Below are 22344 nucleotides of genomic sequence, written 5' to 3'. Positions count from 1 at the left end.
AAGAAAGAAAGAAAGAAAGAAAGAAAGAAAGAAAGAGAGAAAGGAAAGGAAAACCAAAAACAAACCAAATAAATAAATAAATAAATAAATAAATAAATAAATAAATAAATAAATAAAATTGTGTGTCTAGAGTAATAATGACAGCAATTAGGCTAAATATGCAAATTGATGTTCACAGCTGTATGTAAAACATACTCCATCATGGCAAATGTCTTACCATTCCTTTTTCAACCAAGATAGTAACAGTCCAGAGCAGCAGTGTGGGCCAAGTCACTTCTTCAATGGATTAGATGCATTAATACATGCAATAGCATAGCATTTGGGTTTTATATTTTAAGGTAGTATATTAAACATTAGGTATTTTTAATTTTCTGAACCCTAATTTTCGCTTTACCATAATAAAAAAAGGGAATTTGTTCTGATCCAGAGTGTACTGTCTACTAGCTTCTGTGTTCTGTGATAAGTACTATGGAACTGGGAGAATGTATACTTAAAGCATAGCCAATGAAATAGGAAAGGTGTTTAGAAGACATCAAAAATAAGCATTTAATATTAATGACATTCTGAAGACAATATTTTCTTTTACTGAGAACTATATTTTAGGAACTTAGAAGATTTTTTTTTTATGGAACATGGAAATTTATGTATCCCACACATCTCCAATTCCTGGAATATTTTTCTTAATATAATGTGAGACAATAATAAAACATTTGACTGTCTAAACGCCTTAGGGGGATATGAAAAGATTCTTTGTTTTCCGTAGATACTCAGTTCTATAAACCACTTACCACACCACTGGTAGAGAACACACAGACGATTCCTTTTGGCAGTCATTTTGTTTTATCTTTGATTTTTTTAAGCAGTTTGTCAAGATTGGGTGTAAATTATGGCAAAAACTGTGGGCCTCTGCCTCCAGGGCTGTATCATTTTGGTTAAACCGTGTTAGTGATACCTCCCCCTCAATGGTGGTCATCTCTGAAGACACACAATTGTGATTTGGCTCCTCAAGATTTATGTCTTTCAAAAATTATCATATAAATTACTAAAGAAATCCTATTTTGAGATACCACAATGTTTTTATGCACCACATGGTCTGTTTCAAAGGACGGCTGATATCATTCTTGCAGTAGATAATCCACAGAGGAAATGTGCAAGTTTTATATTAGTGTTTCCATTGCAGTTTCACCCTGAGACTTAACCAAATCCATGTGTTTAGATATCTGGAAGAAGAAACATGCTCACACTATTTCATGCCTATAGGGGAATGGACTTGTCCAGAGTTAGTTTACTAGGACAGATGCATTCACTAGCTACAAATTAAAAGAAGTAGAGTAAAGAGTGATTGAACGGAAAAATCTAGGCTCTGCCTGCCAAACTTAAATAGCACAGTTTACTTATGCTAAAAAAGTATTATTTTATTTCTTTTCTCCCCATCAAGTTTAGTTCAAGTTGCTCAACTACTCTTGGGAGGGGGTCCTGCCCTGAGGTGCGGTTGACCTACCAGGAACAAATCATTAAAGAGAACTGACTCTTCCTCCCCAGCAGCTCATGAAACAGTGGGATTTTGTGCCCACCTTCACCCTGCCCCTTGCCTTGCATGATAGAATTTTTGTCAGGGTTGAGCTTGCATATGTCCTGTGCATGCTTTCACAATCACTTAGAACTAATATATACTCATACTGTTTTGTCTGGAAAACTCTGTTCTTTAAAGTCATTCTCTACCTCTAGTTCTTACAATCTTTTCACCCTTATTCCAAGAAGTTTTATGAGTTTTAGAGAGAAGGACGTGGTAGACACATCCCATTTAGGGCTGAGCTCTCTCCAGTCTCTTATTCTCTGATTGATGACAGTTGAGGTGGCTGTGTCACTTGTCATCTACTGCAAGAAGCTTCTCTGAATAGGGAAGAGTGATGCATCTGACCCTGGGAATAGCAGTGAGTCATTAGGTGATGTTTTAATACTATGTTCCTGTGGTGGTAATCTAATTGTATTGAAATATTATTTTGATTTGTACTGAAATATTAATTTGATTGTATGTTAATAAATAAAGTTGTCTGGGGGTCAGAGCTATTAGAGCCATAGCAAGAGTGTGGCGGTGGTGGCACACGCCTTTAATCCCATAGATATCTGTGTGTTCAGGGTCAGAGCTATTAGAGCCATAGCAAGAGTGTGGCGGTGGTGGCACACGCCTTTAATCCCATAAGATCTCTGTGTGTTCAGGGATACAGCCAGCATTGGAGACATATGCCTTTAAGACCTAGGGGGCTGTACATTCAGACAGTGACGAGGCAGTCATGTGTTTGGGTTTACAACCAATGAGAAGGCAGAACAACATACTTTAAAAATACGAACCGAGAGGAAGTAGGTCTCTTTTCGCGAAGCTGGGACAGCAGGAGGAAGGGTGAGATTTTAGCTCTGAGCTCTGACCTCTCGGCTTTCTCTTTTACATTGTTTCTGTGTTTCTTATTTAATAAGACGGTTGGTTACATCTACATGTTCCCTTAGCAGAATACTGTTGGGCTCTCTCTCCTCTAGGGCCTGTGACCTACCAAGTCACAGGATTTTGCCCTGTTAACAGTACCATGATTGGCTACTTCCTTCTCATGGAGTGGCCTTCAATCCACTAAGAAAGTGGTTCCTCAAGCTGGTGGGAACTCACCAACTCTAGATGGACAGTTGTGAAGTCTGTATGGGACCAACTAGGCCCTTAGCATGTGAAGACAGTTATGTAGCTTGGTCTGTTTGAGGGGCCCCTGGCAACGGGACCAGGATCTATCCCTGGTGCACGAGCTGGCTTTTTGGAGCCCATTACCTAATGGTGGGATGCTTTGCTCAGCCTTGATCCAGGGAGGAGGAGCTTGGTCCTGCCTCAACTGAATGTATCAGGCTTTGCTGACTCCCCAGGGGAGCCCTTACCCTTTTGGAGGAGTGGATGAGGGGTAGGAGGTGGCCTGAAGTGGAGGGAGAGGTCACAGGAGGAGGAATGGGAGGAGGAACTGTGGTTGGTATGTAAAATAAATAAAAATTAAAAATAAGAAAGTCATTTGTTATTCCCACAACACTGGTACACTATTGTACCAGTGGGCATATCATGTAAGGCCAGTGTTCACGGTAGCTCTCAGGGCTCTTAGTTAGGTGAGACAATTACTTTTCTCTTCCAGTGGTGTGGATATTATTGTCTAGCTCTACAAAAGGAAGCCAGTGGGGATGGAGATTCTTGGTAAGTTCCAGTTCTATTTCTGCATATTCTGTGAGTTCATAGTGTGGTATATTCAGCAATGGGGCCTTACCATCAAGTTCTATGGGGTCCACAAGAGCATTAGCAATAGCCTGTAATTTTGAGGGGTCAGTCAATGACTTACAAAGAGGTAAGTTCCCAGTACTGGAGTTTCTATTTGCTGTAGAAATATAGGATGTCTATGATTTTTGTCTCTCCCCTGTAGAGTAGCTCCATTGAAACTCTTTTTATATGAATATGTATATGGTATATTTACATAATTTAGGAAGGTTCTACAATTGTAGGTTAGTTATCTCTCCCCATATTATTTCTGTTACCCTGACTTTCCATCTCCCATCAAGATTTAACCATTTCTATTCCATTATTTCCCTTTCAGCTTATATACCACTTGTTTCTATTCCCCTACCTTCAAAATCCCTCTCTTGGTCTCTCGTTAATTTCCTATCTCAATGTGTATTCCAAATACAACACAGCAGCATTCACACGCCTCAGTTTCTCTTGGTTAAGAACATGTACACAGCTTCTCTGGGTATTATCTTTCAAGATTTTTCACACATTACAAAGTATCAGTGTTGATTAGGTAGTTGGTCTTACCTCAAGGCTCTAATGGAAAGAGGCGGCTAAGGTCACTTGTATGTTGGTTGTCAGCATTTATTTTCTCAGGAGCTGTTAGACTGAACTCTCCTTTCATCACTGGTTATGGGGCAGAAGTGACTCTTAGTCATATTCATTCAGGATTCTCTATTGAACAGAACACGACTATGAGTTCCTTTCAAATAAATCGATGGAGAGGAAGATACAGAGGAAAAAGACATGGAAAGAGAGAATATAATGTATAGTTCAGGGGAAACTGATACTTGTTAAGGTAAGAAAAGAAGACTCAAACACAATAGGTATTTGGATTTCATGAAAAATTCAAAGCATGATAAAAGAATAACTAAAATATGAAACTGAAACTGGTCTATAAAATAGGCCAGCCTAGGTTATGTAGTCAGAGGATGTCTTCAAAAGAAATGTGAGGCAATATAAAATCCAACAAAGCTCAATTTCAAAGAAAAAGGTGTGTGCAAATGTCCATTAACACAGAATAGTTTGTAGAAGTTTGTTCACTTGAGCATACCAGAGAAATCTATTAGAATACATTGTTCAAATTCTAAAGACTTTAATGGGAATAGTGATAGTGGCAAACTTTAAATGGTTAAGTACTTGAAGAATTAGAAGGAAAGAAGATTAAATAATAATAAAAACAGTTTGCAGTAATGTGGGAACTTGTATAAGAAAGTGAACTTACTATGAACTATAGATGGATCAGAGTACAACATGTTCTTCCCACAAGGTAGTATTTTAGAAAGAATTTCATAAACCATGATAAGGGAGTGCACTTGAAAGTAAAGACATGAAGGGAACGCCCTGGTATGTCCATATTATCTCTGCAGGAAAGGCAAAGGCCTGGGAGGAATATTATTGACACTCTTCACATGACCAAAGACGATAAGACAAAACACCAGATGTATTATTTCTCTGTACTTGCATTTGCTTAAGCTAACTATAAATGCCACCTCTTGTTTTGCTTGCTTTAATAATAAAATTGAGAAGTGTTTTGTTTTCACTACTCGAGCTCAAATGCCTGGAGTCCCGTGGTGCCCCATGAAGGTCTTTGGTATATCCTTCAATCAACTGAGACTGTTGGTCATGTGACAGATCAATACAGTAACTGTATTCTCAGTCATTGTTATACAGTACAACTTTAAAGACAGAAAAACAGAAGAAGAATATGAAACAAATTTTGACTATTGTTGCCAATGGTGTTAAAATAGTGAAGAGGGTCTAGACAACTTTCCAAGTATCCAAGATGTGAAGGGCAGTATCCAACTCTCTTTTTAAACTGTTTCTTTTGTTTATTTTCAAACAGGATCTACTCATGGTGGTACACTCATAACAAAATACAGGTATTTTAAGACAGGTAGTTTTATTAATGAAATGCTTGGAATCTCCCTGTTTCTGCTATGGGGACAAGGGCTTCCCTGTTCCCTATGACTGTAGGTGTAGGATGTCAGATCCCGGGTTATCTAATATTAAGAAGTTAGAAAACAAAGAGGACAGTTACTAAGGGCCTAGGAGGGAGTGACAGGAAGTTCAGACTGTCTGTGTTAGAAGTAGAGGGTAGTCTCATGGGGAGAGAGATGAGAGCTTTTGTGGAGGCTAAATGTAAGTCTAGGAAGTTGAGACCAGGGAACTGATGATAACATCTGGAAAATTGATGAATTATTGGAAAGATCTACAATAAAATTATTTGATCAATCTCAAAATAAAAACACCTGAAAGTATGGACTTCTAGAACTGACTGTAGAATGTTGTGAGGACAAAGGTTAGGTACTTAAGAAATGAGATCTCAATGAGAAATACTAATTACAACTGAAATATTAGTTGCTTTTAAAAGCAATAGATATGATTGAAACGTACTTATGGAAATCTTGATTTTGAGATTTTGTAGTATATGCCTCTGAATATGCTAATTATGGACAATGATGAGCTGGTTTATTTCTGACAAAGCTTTCCCTTTTCTTTCTCTTTCATAAGAAAAATGCCTTGAGAATTTTATTGGTTTATCGAAAGCTCTTCCTTTATATTCCAATGAGCTCACTTGCTTTGTTTAGTTTGTTTACAAAAACCATTGCAAGATGCAAAAGTCCTTATTTTACTAAAGCAGGAGAATTTTTTAAATTTCTTAAGGTTAATTTTATCAAAATCATTGAAATATACATCTTCTTCCCTCAAACTTTATTAGTAATGCTATATAATAGGTTTATAATAAGTGTGCTGACACATGAATTCACCCAAAGACATGCCATTTCCTGTTACTTATGAATGTCATATGCCAAATGTATTATGTAGACAGTTTTGTATTCTTTCAAGAATGATAATTAAATGTCCAAAATCTGGCAGAAAATAAGGTTTTAAGTATAGAAGCAGTGGGAGTGTATTGGTTTCATCCAGTTCTTAATCCCTTGTGAGATTTCTTAAGAATTAAGGGCTTTGGCAAGACTTTCTGGTTCAGTGAAATGTGAATAATCCAGGAAGCAGAAGCACAGGGTACTTGTATGCATCTAATAATGAGGACTGAAATAAGATATGTACATAATTACTTCATCCATAGCTGTAGATGGTAATGATGAAGCTTTGTAACAATAAAAAGAATGTTATAATTGATTCATAACCTTTTTCATTTGCAAGAAAATTGGACCTGCTGGCACTTTCCACATTAGTCAAATTTAACACTTAAATAAAGGATTGAGACAACTGATATTTTTCATTATTTTTTAAAAGAATGAAATTATTATTTTAGAAAGCTGATATTATAAAAGGAAAAACTATATTGAAAACTGATTTGCTGGCATGATCAGGTATTTAAATCCTATACTTTAAACACCTGTTTAAAGATCAAGCCTTACAATTGCAACTGTATGGCTGAGATAAAAGAAGATGAAAACATCTGTACATGAATGCACCATGGATAGACTGCCATGGCTTTGCTTCGGCTGGTTCTGAACCCTAACTACAAACAATGAGAGAATTAAAAAAAAAAAGACAGATATTTACACATATGCAGAAGAGCTGAGACTGAGTTCTTTTGGAGAAGCCATAGCACCCTTGAAAGTAATTTGTTTATAGTATACTGTTGAATAGGAGGTGGGATTATTGTATGCAGCTGAACAAAGAGGCATGTTTAGCTACTCTCAGAAGGAGTAGTCTCTGTGGAGAGCAGTCTTGTTTTTGTTTTCAAGACAGGGTTCCTCTGTGTAGTTTTGGTGCCTGTCTTGAATCTTGCTCTGTAGACCAAACTGGCCTCAAACTCACAGAGATCTGCCTGCTTCTGGTCCCAAGTACTGGGATTAAAGGCATGTGCCACCACCACCCGGCTCTGACTAAGAGCCTTCTTTAAGATGTAATCATCTTCCAGGAAAGAAGACTATGATGGATATTTTTGCACACACTTTCAACATTCTCACTTGCAACCAAGGAAAGTTTTGCCAGCCTGCTGAGGCTCACCATGGGAAGGCTTTGCCACTCCCATGGGTCCAAGGACTGGGGTCCTTGGCATGGCTATGCCCATGTTAACAATACACTTTCATTCAGGACTCCATTCTCTCCTACAATAGACTGGCTTTGTCATTGTGAAATTGGCTAGAGGGGTATAGAAGGAGGAGGAGGAAGAGGAGGGAGAGAGAGAGAGAGAGAGAGAGAGAGAGAGAGAGAGAGAGAGAGAGAGAGAGAGAACTTAGTCAAGCCTGTCTCCTGCTTTATCTCCTGCTTTAGAAGTACACGGGGACTAAGACAGATATTTGTTACACATGTATTTGCATTCCAAAGCTCAATGGTATGGTCATTGACTTGTAAAATTTTAAGAACCCTAGAACAATTGCCATTGAAAAATTCAGCCTTGGCTAAAGAGATAAGATAAAGAAAAAAAGTATATATGTACATTATACATATATTTGTAAATTATAATATATTATAATAAAATATACTATTATGTATGATAATTATATTTAATAAATATATTACAATTTACAATTGTTATTTTTATGCAATTCCCAAGTAGTGCTTCCATTACAGAAGCCATAGGCCCCAAGGAATCCATCCCTGATGAGTCTGGAAGGCCGTAGTCTTTCTCCAATGAGCCAGTGTTCTGTAAGCCAGACCTCAAAGTCTTCTGACTATTTCTTCAGATAAAAGTAGGAATGCCTAGGGGCCGGGCCATGAATTAGAGGCATAAGCTAGGCTCTGAAATCTCCTCTTTCTTCTCCTTCAGGTGATCTGTCTCTTTAACCCTGGGTATCCTAATTTTCAGATGGCTCAGTTAGAAGGTCTTAGTTACTTTTCTATTTTTATCATAAAAACCATGACCAGGACAAGTTACAAAAGAAACAATTTAATTTGACTTGTTTTCAGAAGTTTAGAGTTCACCATGGCAGAGAAAAGGAAAAAGAACTCATATTTTGATCCACAATTATAAGGCAGAGAACACTAGGAATGACATAAGCCTTTTGTAATCTCAAAGTCTGGCCTCATTGGCACACCTCCTCCAGTACGATGATACCTCTTAATCCCGCCCAAAGAATTCCATCAACTGGTGATTAACTCTTCAAATCTAGAAGTCTATAGGGGCCATTCTATTTCAAACCACCAATTCTAGTCCCTTCCCTCTATAGGTCTGTGGCTCTATCATAATGAGAATACATTTAGTCCGATTCTAAAGGTTCCTGTAGTCTTTCACAGTCACAACACTATTTCAAAATTCAAAATCTAATTCTCTTCCAAGACTTCAGAGACACTTTTAAAGGTAAACTCCTGAGAAATAAAAACTACCCACTTGAGCTGAACCCTGACGCATTTTAATCACATTGTAGCATCTTTGGTTTGTTTTTGTTATTTAGGAACAGAAAATTCCTTAGGACTTTTTTTTTTTTTTTTTTTTTTTTTTTTATCAAGCTTGAAGCTGTGGTGGGTGAGTTCTTTCCCCAAGGATACCCGTCACTTTCTTCCACTTCAGATAGAGCTTCTCTTTATTCTTTATATCTCTCATCTCAAGTCTAGTCTATGCTATGACATTTAGAGTCCTGGTGTTCTTTGACTCTTTAAACTGTGCATCAATGTTTGGCTGTATTGAAATCTCCCCCACCAAGGAAACCAGTCCATTTACTTTGAATTTATCCTCAGGTAGAGTCTTAGGACAAGATCAGAAAGCAGCTCCATCCTTTGCCAAAGTATCATAAGAAGAGTCTCTAGGCTAGTGGCCAATATTCTTCTTGCAGAAATCTTCTGAGCCAGGCCCCCTTAGTCCAAATTTCTCTCAGCACTATTGTCTTCGTGCTCCTACTAAGATAGCCTGGTAGGTCCCCCCTCATAGCATTCAAGCACTCTACTGTTTCAAAGCCCAGACTCTTCCACATTCCTAAAATAAATAAACATTTTGCTCTTGGTACCAGCTTCTACCATAGCTCCCTTTTTTATTGTTGTGATAAACAAAACAACAAGGCAACTTATAGAGAAAGTGTCTAATTTAGTTTACAGTGTCAGAGGGTTAGGGTTCATGATAGTGGAAGAGAGAAAAAGCTGAGAAATCACATCTTAATCCACAACCATGGGGCAGACCGAGAACTCACAGGAATCTTTTGAAACCTCAAAGCCTGCTCCCGGTGGCGCCCCACCTTCAATGGAGCCACTGCTCCTAATCCTTCCCAAACAGTTGCACCAATTCCAGAAAAAATACTCAAATATATAACCATAAGGTGTCCATTCTCATTCAAACAACTACAGGAGTATACAAATAATGAAGAAAATGTAGCCAAGTATGGAAAAGCTGTCAAACCTGGTGGGGGAGGGGAAGAACTCTGAGCCTGCAAAGCTACCAAATGTGTACAATCACTTCTTCAGTTCTCTTTCTCCAAAGAGGTGGTGAAATAGACACTAAATTGAAAAAGTTGAAAAGGTTCATCCATTTCTTCACTTACTTTGATCTTTGAAAGGTGTCAACTTCATGCTTCCAGGCCTATGTGTTCTGAATGCTAATTTCCTTTCTCTAGGGTTTTCCTTCAGCCATGTTTTTTTTTCTTATTGCATTAACACCTATCAGAAATAGTTCATTTTGCTCTTCTACCCTCAGGCTTGACTCTGGAGGATGCCAGGAAGTTCCACCCTCCTCTAGTACTACCATTGTGCACATTTGTTTTCTTTCTGGCTATTGTCTTAATTTTTTCTGTTAGACATGAACAAAAAATGCCTAAACAGGGTACCAATGACAGACAAAATTATTGACTCCATTAAAGTCCAACTTCATAAGCCAATCAATATGTTAAGCATATGAGTGAAGAATTTCCTATAGGGACATAGACTACTCAAAGCAGACACATCATTAAGAGCCACCTCATTATGGACTCACTATCCTGAGTTCCCTGGTGCTCCCTCCACCACCTTTAGGCTCAATCTCCTCTCCTCAACAACTTACTGCTTGTATAACACAGAGGAGAGGCTTTGTGAATTGCAAATTGTAGACTTCCAGGATTTGTCAGGCTATTTTACTAATTCAGTATCATGAGATTCTCACCACCTTCCCAAGTGGAATGTTTTAATTTGGAGGATACTGCAACACAACACTTAGTATCTATGTTTTTTTTTTCTTTAAAGGCATAACATTATAAGAAGGCATAGAAATAATTGTGAAACCATTAAATGAATTTATATCTACATTAGTCAGAGCTCTCGAAAGAAACAGCACTTTTTGAATGTGTGTATATATATATATATATATATATATATATATATATATATATATATATACACACACACACACACAAAATGTTATGTGTAAGGATGTTTGCCTGTATGTGTTTCTGTGCACCGTGTTTGTGTAGTGCCCAAAGAGGCCAGAAGAAGGCATCAGATCTCCTAGAATTGGAAACACAGATGTTTGTGAGCCACGCTGTAGGCTCTGGGAACTGAACCATTGGTTCTTGGCAAAAGCAGCAAGTGCTGAGCCGTTTCCCCAGCTCTATGTATTTTAATGTAAACAGTAATTTCCTAATACTCTCACCAAAATTAGAAATAGGTAAAATCATTTTACTTATAGTTCACATGTGTGGTGGTTTTAATAAGAATGGCCCCATAGGCTCGTATATTTTAATGTTTAGTCAACAGGGAGTTGACTTGGTAGGATTAGAAGGATTAGGTGTGGCTTTGTGGCAGAAGTGTTCATTGGCCTTGGGCTTTGAGGTTTTAAAAGCCCACACCAGGTGGAGCATCTCTCTGTCTGTCTCTCTGCCTCTCTCACTCCTCTCTCTCTCCCTCTGTCTGTTTCAGCCTGTGGATCAGATGTAGCTCTCAGCGACTGTTCTAATGTTATGCCTATTACCACACTCCTTGTCATGATGATAATGGACTAAACATCTGAAACTATAAACAAACCCCAAATTCAATGCTTTCTCTTACATGAGTTTTCTTGTTCATTTTGTTTCTTCAAGTAATAGAACAGTGTATAAGACAATATGATTCCTAAATAGTATTACCAGCATTGAAAAACATAAAACATAAATACATGTTCTACCTGCAGAATGAGCAAATAATATCTTTATTGTTCACAGTCCATTTTGTGTTATAAAAACAGAAGTAGCCGGGCAGTGGTGGAGCATGCCTTTAATCCCAGCACTCAGGAGGCAGAGCCAGGATCTCTGTGAGTTTGAGGCCAGCCTGGTCTCCAGAGCGAGATCCAGGACAGGCACCAAAAATACACAAAGAAACCCTGTCTCGAAAAACAAACAAACAAACAAAAAAACACACACACACACAAACAGAAGTAAGAATACTTACTCCTAGCATATATATATGGCAATGTGCCTAAATGTAATTGAAATGTGTATAAGTCCATTGATGACTTATTTATACCCACAACCTATGTTTCTATATAATACACATTATATATGTTACTGATATCCAAAATAAATAAAACAAGTAATTTTTCATAGGTTAAAAATATAAATTACTATCTGGCTTAGCTAATTTTCTTTTGCTATGATCAAATACTGGATAAAATAAAATTAGCAAAGGTTTATGTTTTACCACAGTTTGAGGATACAGTTCATCATGGAAGGGAGGCACATTCATAGGGGTATTAAGCGGCTGGTTGCCTTGCAACTCGTCAGAGAGCAGAGAGACAGTCATGTTGCTCAACTAACTTTTTTTGTACAACAACAGAACAATCTATTTGGACTATAGCTGTAATGGATTCTGGATGCCTCGATAGCTGAATCTGGAAAAGTGTTGTTGTTGTTTTTGTTTGTTTGTTTGTTTGCTTTGAGATAGCTCCTCACTAGATAGCCATGGCTGGCCTGGAATTTACAATGTAGATCAGAATTGCATCAAAATAACAGAAATCTTCTTGTCTCTGCCTCCCATGTGCTTGAATTAAAGGTTTATGCCAGCACTCTGAATGGAAAAACACTTCCTTAATTGTTTATAAGCAGAATATTCCTTATGCAGCATTCTCACTTTAGGCTGGTTGGAGACCTGCATGGGTAGGGTTTTGCCTTCCAGGCACCTTTCCTATTGTTCTAGTGTACAGCTCTAGGTTTCTCCTTACTAAGGCCGGTCCTCTCAGTGATTGTAGCTGCTTGTTATCCACCTGACTACTGTACAATCTTACAGCCACTGCCTCGTCCAGTCCACCTTTCATAGATTCCTGTTCCATGGACTAACTGTCATTTTGTGGACTTTGGTAGTAATGGAAAGAGCATTTTTGTTTCATATAATTATGTTAAAATAACACATAAAAGGTAATTTACAAAGAACTGAGAATTGCTTCTCATGGTACCAGAGGTTGAGACACCTAAGATCAGAGGGTTCTAGACTCTGTGGTTAGTGATTGCTTTTCTGCTATGTCCTCCCCAAAAAACTTTGGAAGGGAATGTAGGGAAGAAATTTATGTTTTCTTATTGAAAAATGAAGAGAATGACCCTACTGCCAGATGCCTGTTTTAGTGGCATTCTAGAGACTCACCTCTCAAACATTTCCCTGTGGTTCCAGCTTTCAGCACTGTTGAATTGGGTTTTAACTTTCAGCATAAGTTTTAGAGGGGGAAATAATCTGAGCCATAGCATAGACATCCTGAAGAAGGACACTATAAAAGAGCATTGCAATCACTGTAATTATTAGAACCCAAGTCTTGAATTGGGCCAGATGTATACCTTGGTGGGAGAGTGTTTGCTTAATATGAATGAAGGTGGGGATTAGATACGTAACGCAGGAAAAATGACTATTAAGAGATTAAGCTTACAGTAGTGGAAAAAAGACATGGGATCTTTTTGTTAATTCCCTTTGAAAGAATGCCACATTTTTTTTTGTGAATAGTTTGAATGCAGCTCTACTGCAAGACATGAAAGCATAATAAAAATTAAAACAATAATGAAGTTTGCAAAAATAAGCAGAGAGGAATAACTCAATATAAAGTAACTGGTAAATTCCAATGGGTACATTATACATTATTTATTATATGGTAGTATAAAAAGTAACTAGTAATATCTTGGAGGAAAGTAAGGTTAATTATAAGATAATATCACAGTAAAGATTAATTTTGTTGATCTAGTTAAAGATAAAAATGTATGAGAAATTACTTATTAAAGGCCTATGCATTTCAGTATCATAATTATATCTACTTCTAAAAATAAAATAAATATCCATGGAAAATCAGTGTATATCCAATAAAATGCGGCAAATTTAATACTATTTCCTGGATTAACATTTGGATTCTTATATGAGCTGGTTCTTTGTGGTACAGAATCCCCCTGTTTACTCTTCCATCTGTTGTAGACTTGAAATGGTCTTTGAAAATAAAAACAATGAGCTTTACAGTAAGCTTTACAGTAAAATACTTTAGAGTATTTCCAGAGTTGAAACTTGAAAGCAAGCTGTGTTTTGTAAATACAATTAAATAACTTTATAAATAAAGGGAAATGTGTGTATATCTGTTATGTAAAACTTTCTATGTCACAGTTAGAATCCAAATGTACAAATGAACTTTTAGCAAGGATTCACAATGCAAAGAAATAATATGGAGTGCTCCTCAAATGTTACCTGACCTTTCAACTCCTGCACTATTTTATCATTGTGCTTAAAGGATTGAGCATCACCAAAAGAAGAGCTTTCTAAACCATAATGTACCATCCAATTAGAAGGTCTGATTTTTATTGATATCTTCAAATATGTGGGTAACAACCTTTCTCTTGGGTGACCAACCTGCTCCCACATAATGACACAGAGACTTATTATTAGTTATGAATGATTGGCCTTAGCTTAAGATTGTCCTGCTAGCTCTTATTACTTAATTTAACTTGTTTCTCTTCATCTACATTTTGCCTTGAGGCTTTTTACCTTGCTCTTATTTTGTATGTCCTACTCCATGTCTGGCTGGCTAGTTGCTGCCTGGCTGGCCCCAGGTGTCTCCCTTTCTTCCTCCCTCATTCTCTCTCTCTCCTATTCCCTTGAGCCTAGATTCTGCCTTCTACTCATTCTTTCTGCCTACCAGTCCCACCTATCCCTTTACTACCTAACTATTAGCCATTCAGCTTTTTATTAGGCCAATCAGGTGCCTTAGGCAGGCAAGGTAAAACAGCAAAACATCTTTGTCTAGTTAAACAAATGCAGCATAAACAAATATAATACACCTTTACATAGTTAAAGTAATATTCCACAACATATGTGTTTCCAACAGACTAGGGAATATTGAAACCAAAGAAATAAAAACTGGATAAACTTTTCTATTTCCTTGGAGTACATAATATTCATAATATTTTAGCAGGATAGCTTTCTAATGAAATGGGACTAATGCCAATGAGATTTATAATAATCTATTGTCATGATTCACTCTTTCCAGAGATTTATAATAATCTTTTGTCATGAAATCACTCTTTCCATATTTGTACAAGCATATCATTTTAAGCTACTCTCAAACAAATGCATGCCTTTAAATTTTGAAAATAATCATTAAAATGATATGAAGCAGCCTCCACATGTCATCTGTCTGAAGCTCCAAGCAAAAATGCTTACAAAGAGAACTCAGGATGTTGGCTGAGAAGGAAGCAGCATGCTGGATCTATCAACTTCTTCCTTGGGGAGATTGAATAATTTCAGCCTCAAATATAAGCTGTGTATCTAAATGAACCATGAAAAAAAGATACAGAAAGGGAAAATGAATATTGAAAATGAGATATATCTTACATAAACATTTACAAATATCTCATTTGTAACCATAGGAACTTCTCTGCCCATGCTACCACAACGTTTATTCTCCTGAGCAATCCTTTAGGACTTTGGGAATATTGAAAAACATTCAAAGAACAGTTGTCATTGAAATCCTTAATCTTTTTAATCTATAATAATTTCAATAGCCTAGCCATGAAATGACCATTAATGAATCTTGACTGTTTTTGATATTTATTTTGCACTTTTTGTTATTTTTCTGCCTAGTTATTCTTTTGAGATGGGGCTCTCACTCTTTCACCAAGAGTTGTCTGAATCTTACTATGTACCCAGATGAGCTCTTGGCAGTCTCCTTGCCTCACCACCCCCATGTGCTGTGATTACAGCCATGCACCATCAACACCTAGACTGCCTATCCCATTAGTTACTATGCTGTATGTAGGAAATCATGAACCCATTACTCATGAGCACTGTACTCTTGTATGAGGCATTCTCAGCATGACTTCAGAAACGCTTTTCACAAGGCTTACTGGAGAGAATCGTGGGGAGCTCTCAGTACTTCAGGCACACTCTGCTTTCATAGGTTTCAGTTTGCACTGTTCTAAAATATATATTGGTCTCATTTTGTACATTACTGTAGGGTAAACAATAAAGTATATGAAGTCTAGTTCATAGGTAAGAATAGGGCTATTCAGAAAGCTTCAGAGATGTGCTATAGTTCATCACTATAGATCTGGGATTTGGTAGTAAATCTTCCAAATTTTAATCATACAGAAAGTAAGTATTTCTGTGTATTTGTGGGATGCTTATTTATCCTAGAAAAACTCTCAATCCCTACTTTCATTTTAAGGAATTAGTTATCAAACAACTAAACTGTCCTAAAATAGAAAAGAGTATTTTGCACAAAATCTAAAAAAGTTTAGTTATTTAAATTTTAAATAAATGTATTAAAATTTAAGATACCCACTAAAATTTTAAACAAGAAACTACTGAAATGAGAATAAAGAAATTTGAGAAGGGTGTGGAGGGGTTAGGGAATCCTGATATAAAAGTGTCAGATCAGGCATGCCTACAGTCCCAAAGGTGGAGTGTAAGGCAGAGGTCTGCATAGCCAAGAGCAACCTGGATTACCTAGTGACCATCAGCAGAGACAGAGCTTCAGCACAAGGCTCTGTCTAAGGAGAACACACAAACCAAAGTATTAAATGTCCATATATCTCTAATACTAGGTAATAAATACAAAATGAATATGAGCTGGTAGTACTGGTGCATACCTTTAATCCCATTACTCAGGAGGCAGAGGCAGGTGGATTGCTGTGAATTTCAGGCTAGCCTGATTTGCATATCAAATTCATGGATAACTAGAGCTACAAAGTAAGACCCCGAATCAGTAAAATAAATCTATCTACACTTTCTAGTTTATAAAGCAAGGCATATTATGGAACTCTTCACTACATTGAATGATGAACCCTACAATGGAGGAAATGAGTCTAGTGTTCCTTTTATGGCTTTATTTTTAAAGTATGAAGCTGATAATAGGGAAAAGTATCAAAATTGAATAATATGCTGAAAGTTTTGGAAGGAAAGTTAAGTTGTAGCCTATGATTTCATTAATAATATATTCTTACATTTTATGTAGAACTGTTATTAAATATGAACCCATTTTATTTTGATCAGTAGTCATATTTTATAACCAGTCTTTTTATTAATCAAAAGTTAAGGTGGGATGCTTCTGACAGATGTTATTGGAAGAATAAATATCCAAACATTGTGTCATAACAAAGGAAATCTAAGAGTTTCTCTCCCAATAAAAAGACAAAAAAGATCAGAACCATAAAATTAGGATGAAAGTTTTAATGTCTTCAGAGGGGACAGAGTCAATGCTTTTGGAAGCAGTTACTCCTGTCAAAGTTAGTCCTATAATATAAAAATAAATTTTATGTGGTTTCCATGCTTATTTCTTTTATATTTTACCTCTTATTTCTATAGTCATATTATTTGCCACAATCTGCAACCTACTGTTAATGTCAAAACTACTCTGTCCTTATCAATAAATGCTAGAGGTAATTTTTTCTCAATTTGATCAATATCAACAGCAATTTCAGTACAATCTATAATTGATTCATCTAAACTAATTTTATCAGTCCTTGGTCTTCTGGAGTAATGGGTTTTCTTTTTTTACCTCTCTAGGGTATCATGATCCCTATCTATATTCTTAAGGATCTCACCCAGTTTTGACTGCTTTGACATCCTAAGGATCACTTTCAATCTGATTGAATCCATTCTCCTATTTAGTGTTTGGTGCACCTGTGCAGCTAAGCATATCTACAGTCACATGAAATTAAATTTAAAAAGTAAAATATAATGACAAAAGTACAAGTTGCAATGCAAATTTAAAAGTACTTAAGACATAAAAATACATTAAAGGCCTCTAGCACCGACTTGGGTAGCTCATCCACTGCAGCAGGCACCAAAAAGTGGGGCAGGTTCTGCTCTTACACCCTCGGGTCCAGCACACCTGAATCCAAACACCATGGCCAGCTTTACTGTTTTGCCCAGGCAAGGTGAAGGGCCGACCCTCCTGAGTGCTGCAGTTTAGTGCAGTACATGGCCAGCTCCCCTGCTCTCGTGCCCCAGAGGCAAGCTCGCCCACCTGCTGCAGGAGGCAAAGGGTAAGGGGGTTGGGACATCTTTCCCTCGCCCATGGCACCACATGGCAAACGAGGGGGTGTAGGGTCAACTCTCCTCTCTTACACCCTCAGGGCCAGCTCACCTGCACCCCAGCCAACAGGGTCAACTCTGCTGTTTTATAGGTGGTGATAATGAAAGAAAGCTGGCATGCTAACCAAGCTATCTACCGCCCAGGCCCAGAACTAGGGCTATGAGTTGGCCCACTCCAATTTATATACTACTAGAGCATGTAAAGTGGACAGACTTACAGATCCAAAGCTACAGGATCTCCATGAAACAAGGCAACAACAAGATACTCAAGAGGAGTCCAGTGAGGGCCCAGCACCTAGGGTGGAGCAGAAGCCAGGGGCCTTGAACCAGACCAATGACTCATTGCAAAGAACACTTACAAGTCAAGGTGTACGGACTAAAGGGTGTACTGTGTGACTCACTGTGTCACACTACAGCTACTACGACAAGACTTTTATTGTCATTTGTTTGCTTTTGTTTTTGTTTGTTGTTTTTGTTTTTCCTTTAAAATTTATTTTATTTTTATTTTTTTGTGGAGGTGGCAGAAGCAGAGGGTGGATATGAAGGGAAGGGGAAATAAATGGATCAGGATGTATGATGTGAAATCCACAAAGAATCAATAAAAAGTTTTTTAAAAAAATTATTAAAGTTAAACAAAACTGAAATGTATTTGTAAAAATTTCAAACCTAGTAGAAAAAATAGAACTAATTAGACAGTCTTAAAAACAGATTTAAAGACTGGAATATAATCAGAACAATATGTCTGAAAATTATTATAGATGTACAAAGAAAATAAAATATAAGAAAGAAATACAAAGAAAAGTTAATAAGGTCAACTGTATCAGATTTATTTATTTTAAATAAAGGCATGACATGGATCATATAAAGACAATATTTTGATTGATTTAATTAATATAAAAAGAAAGAGAATATGTAGGAAATTATTTGCATTAAAGAAATAGAACTAATCACACAATAGAGTCCTACATAACACAGGAACCAGTGAATTATAGCTTAATATTTTTAATTTGCCAAAAGAAAATATCTCTCTTAAATAATGATGAAATTGACAAATTTTGATAAAATATACAAGAAAGTCTATAACAAGTATATGTTATCAACAGTATGTTCAAAACAATTTGCTTATGGTAGGTGGCCCTGACATCATGAAGGATGAGTTAATACAAGGTACAAAGAAAATTTAAGGAGATGTAGTTGTACATTTACTATATACAAGAATAACAATATCAATATTATTTAATAAAAGTTTTAGAAAAGCCACTAGTAAGAAAATACAACATAAATAATTTGGAAATGTTTAAATTGTGTTAAAGTATTTCAAAGATCTAGATTTATGAAGATTAATTTTTGATTCATATTCATATGTTGAATTCTTTATTGTATGCAGAACAAGAATGAAATTTGAGTATTGAATTTCAAGCTATCAGAGTCATACCATCTTGAAAACACATAGTCTCATCTGCTATCAAAAACTGAGCACAAACCAGTCTGGCTTGTATTTGAATTAGAAACTTCAAACCACTGGATTTAAAACCAGAATAAAAAGCTCAACATGCAAAGAAATAACAGTGGATGCTAGGATAAACAATAAAAACAATGTGCACAAAATAAGATGAAAGTTTGAATACAAAGAATATAAAATGGTAAAGTACATGACAGAAGATGAAATGTTTTAGTTGACACAAAATTACATTTAAAATTACAACTCCAAAACAATACAAATGACACATTATACATTAAGAAAGTCAGTGGTAAAATTAGAATGTGTGATAAAATAAGCCAACAGCACCCAGGAGAACAATGATGTAGTTCATTCATTTAGTATAAACTTTAAGTTTAAAATCTTTTTCAAGTGAAGAGCACCACACCATTAAGTATTAAATAATAAGCCACCAGCAGTGTGCAGCCATCTTGCTTTAATATTAACTCCTCAAGGACTAATGCAGAATGAGTTGTTTTATAATAGTATAATTAATCCATGCAATGATAAAAGGTAGAAAAAATATTAATAACATTGAAATTAAGATTCACATTATCAGATGTTTCAAAAGAATTTAAAATAAATATTTCAAAATATTTTGGATATGTATCAGTATGGCTTTACCCTCCAACAATATGGGATCCAAGTATGATCCTGCTGATACTGAAATGCATGGATTGCTGGATGAGTCTTTCATACATGACAGGGGATATGGCCTATCAGCAAGGAAAGAAACTTGTATTCAGAAACTGTTCTGGAAAAACTTAGATATACTTATGGAATATTACTATATAGAATACGCTACTAATAGCTAAGAAGACAAATCGGTTATATATGGATGTATTGCAGAGCAAAATATGGAAAGCGAAACTTTACAGCCTTATCAGCATATGAAAAGAAAATGTCTTCACAACTTATAGATAGGTAGTATTTCTCGAACCAAAGTCAAATTGATTCTTTTAAACAAAATAGAGGAAATAGCAGATGATATTCTAATTGCATTAAAAGTTAAACTTCTTTTAGTCCACTGCTAAGATTGAATGGATCAACCTAAGAATTATAGAATAAAATAAGATAGTATAGTGTATGTTAATGACTAAAGGGACTGAAGATTTCTACCTGATGATCACATACACATACAACACAACACACACAGGTACATACACACACACACACACACACACACACACACACACACACACACCTGCTAATGATGTAATAAAGGAAAGAAAAAATTCTAGAACAAAGAATTCATAGAAGACAAACAATAAGCAGACAGATAATAAACATAAGAAGAAATTCCCTTACCATATAAATGATAGGAATGCAAATAGAAAACTGAGAATAAATCACATATGTATCAGATTGCGAAACTTTAAATGTCTTATAATGTTGTCAGTGTGTGGAGAGACAGAAATTGGCAGTCACAGCTGATGAGATTATAGATTAGAATACAAATGTTGGCAAAAACAGTTAAACATATTAAATTTGAAAATATCAATAACTTATGACACAACATTGTGAATCATAGGCTATAAATTAAAACTCACTTTGCTCACTTGCAAAAGTGTAGCAGGTTAATGATTTAAAGGAAGTTTTATTTGTAGCTACCTAACTGGAAACATCTCGTCACTTAGTAACCATCATATGAATCAATTATAGCTAATCTCAAACGTATGTTGAAAGAAAGGCCTAATATAGAAGTGTATGAACTTTTGTTCCATTCTTTTTGGGAGGCGGGGGAATGATGAGTCAGTTTAATGGTATGTTGAGACCAATGCTCAGTCAGATTGAGCAAGAAGACTTGAGTAATTCAAATTTCCTTTCTAAAAAGGAAACAAGAATAACAACCGCTATAACAATACAAAAACTGTTGTGCATGATTTTTGTCCATTGGTACTCATGTGAGTAAATGATGAAAATCAAAGTATACTGAGAAACATATATTATATTTAGATACACATTGGTGGTAACATTAACATAAAAATGTAATAGTTACTATATTGGAGAGAGAAAAGGCACTAAAACAACTCTGATGGATGTATATACTTCTGTGGTACAGTAATGTGTTATTTCTTTATTGGACTATGAATTATGTATACTTTATACTTTGTTTACTTAATTTTATACATAATTTTATAGTTCTTAATAAAATTATGCATGTGGTTTGTACATTTTGTTTTATAATTAAAAGAAAGACAGTATAGGACTGGAAAGGTACTCAGATAATAAGAACACTTTCTCCTGCAGAACACCCACAACATATATTCTGTAACTTCAGTTGCATGAACTCTTCTGCCTCATTATGGCTTTTATTGTCACAAGACACATATGTGGTGCATATACATACATACACACAGGTGAAACACTCATAAACTAAAAAGTTTTAAAATAATTAATTATAAAGGAACAGCAATTTAAAGACAGAAGAGAATAAAGAATCTACACAAACATTGCAGAAGCTTCTAAAATGTAAATCAATTGTGGCCCTCTAATACTACACCAACATTAAGTGTGAAGTTGCTTAAGATTCTATAATATTTATTTATCTTCAGCATATAACTGTCCTCAATTGAGAACATCAACTGTAGGAAATACAATCACATACAAGTGGATATGTGAACTTTTATTAATGTCACGTGTGTATATATGTGTGAATATTCAGAAAGTATTATTCTAAAGACTATAAAGATGACCCATTTTTATTAATGTGAGAGAAGGCCTATGTGATTTGAAAAAGTGAGACATTAGATTGAAAAAGGGGAAATAAATATTTTTAAATCAGAGATTGTGTTATTTTCTGTTTGGAAAACCCCAAGACTCTAACACCAAATTTTACTAAAATCTATGTACAATTTGTGCCTTTATAGAAAATAGAAGTCATATCTTTGCTCCACAAATATGGGAGAGTCTAAGTATAGTTTTAAAGTACTTAATCTAAAACTCTACTTCATCTGACATGACCTGTGACAAAGCCTTATGTCAGTTGTGAGCCTTTATTTTATAGCAAAGGCTGGGAGTTAACAGGATGGCCACTGTGTCTTTCTCATAGAGTGTTTTGTTTTGGTGAGGAAGTAGGGATGATCTAGGAGGAGCTGTGGAGGAAACATGAACAAAATACACTGTACAAAAATGTTTTTCATTAAAAAATTAA

The sequence above is a fragment of the Peromyscus maniculatus genome, chromosome 3, assembly GCF_049852395.1.
Source record: "Peromyscus maniculatus bairdii isolate BWxNUB_F1_BW_parent chromosome 3, HU_Pman_BW_mat_3.1, whole genome shotgun sequence".
NCBI classification, from domain to species: domain Eukaryota; kingdom Metazoa; phylum Chordata; class Mammalia; order Rodentia; family Cricetidae; genus Peromyscus; species Peromyscus maniculatus.
This window is presented reverse-complemented; position numbering follows the sequence as displayed.